The sequence below is a fragment of the Gigantopelta aegis genome, chromosome 3, assembly GCF_016097555.1.
Source record: "Gigantopelta aegis isolate Gae_Host chromosome 3, Gae_host_genome, whole genome shotgun sequence".
NCBI classification, from domain to species: Eukaryota; Metazoa; Mollusca; class Gastropoda; order Neomphalida; family Peltospiridae; genus Gigantopelta; species Gigantopelta aegis.
Genome location: NC_054701.1, coordinates 21,257,573 through 21,259,417, shown reverse-complemented (window position 1 = coordinate 21,259,417; position 1,845 = coordinate 21,257,573).

The following is a 1,845-nucleotide window of genomic DNA, read 5'->3' as shown; positions in this document are numbered from 1 at the left end:
GACCTACTTTTCAGTGTCTACTGCACATAACAGTAAATCCTTGTCTGGACCATATCTTGCATACAGATGCATACAGGACCATCAAACCTCAAATGTAGGAACAATTTGGGATGGCAGTGTGTCGCTTACTATTACTAGGTCACTGTGACCTACTTTTCATGGTCTACTGCACATAACAGTAAATCCTTGTCTGGACCATATCTTGCAGACAGGACCATCAAACCTCACGTAGGAATGACTTAGGATGGTGGCGAGTCATGTACTATTACTAGGTCACTGTGACCTACTTTTTAAGTCTACTGCACAGAACAGTAAATCCATGTCTGGACCACATCTTGCATACAGGACCATCAAACCTCACATGTAGGAACAATTTGGGATGGCAGTGTGTCGCGTACTATTACTGGGTCACTGTGACCTACTCTTCAGTCTACTGCACATAACAGTAAATCCTTGTCCAGAACACATCTTGCATACAGATGTATACAGGACCATCAAACCGTACATGTGAGAACAACTTAGGATGGGTGTGTCGTGTACTATTACTAGGTCACTGTGACCTACTTTTCACGGTCTACTGCACATAACAGTAAATCCTTGTCCAGAACATATCTTACATACTGATGCATACAGGCCCATCAAATCACATGTAGGAACAACTTGGGATGGTGGTTGGTCCAAAACAAACTGTTCATCCATCCTATTGCAAACATTTCACAAAATTGGACTTTAATCATACCTGTAACATATTCATTAACATAGATATGGTTTTCCATCAAAGTCCTGATGGGCATATCATGTACCTCACCAGTACTTTTGTTTTTAATGCAGCAAAGGATCTTTTATATGCACTTTCCCACAGACAGGAAAACACACACCACAACCTTTGTCCAGTTGCAGTGCACTGGTTGGAACAAGAAAAATGCCAATTAGCTGAATGGATCAACCGAGGTGGTTCGATCTTGCGACGCACCAGAAATTTAACCGCCTCCAGCACTGGAATAAAGTCTTATTCAGAAACAGCTGTGGGTCTTAAATAGAAGCATCTTTTTCAGGAAGATATGCATACATAGTCTTTGAGTGACAAATTGTGAGTTGCCCACTGTTCAAATGTATTCAAAGCTGCAACTGATGTTCAATGATGCTCATATTAGATGATCTGTAGCAAATCTGAAATGAGCCATCAGCAACCAGTCTACTTATGTGTGGAATGATCCTGTATAAGCCATAAGATTTCACAGAAACTATAGTTTCCAGTACCATGTTGTTAAGTGTATTGGCAAAATCATGGAATCGAAAATCCATTATCAGGTAACATAATCAACCAATAACTTACAGAAAAACAGTTTCCTACAGGTTTTGATGATCAGAGCACAAAAAAGGTTCTTCCCATAACATTTTGAATCCCATGGCTTGCTGTAACTGTTGGTATTTTTACATCAAGCAGTTACTTAAAGTTTGTTTTGTTTAATGACACAACTAGAGCACACTTGATTTGTTTAATCATCAGCTATTGGATGTCCAACATTTAGCATTTTGGTCATTTAGTCTTGGAGAGGAAATCTGCTACAAAAATTTCATTAATAGCATGGGATCTTTTATATGCACCATCCCACGTACAGGACAGCACATACCACAGCCTTTGATATACCAGTCATGGTACACCGACTGGAATGAGAAATAGCCCAATGGACCCACCGATGAGGATCTATCCTAGACGGAATGTGCATCAGGCGAGTACTCAAAGCAGCTACTTCACCACTTAACTAAATGTTCTGCACTATTTGAGGATGATAAACAGTCATTATTAAATAATTTGAAAAAAAAGTAAGAAAAAAAAGTAAG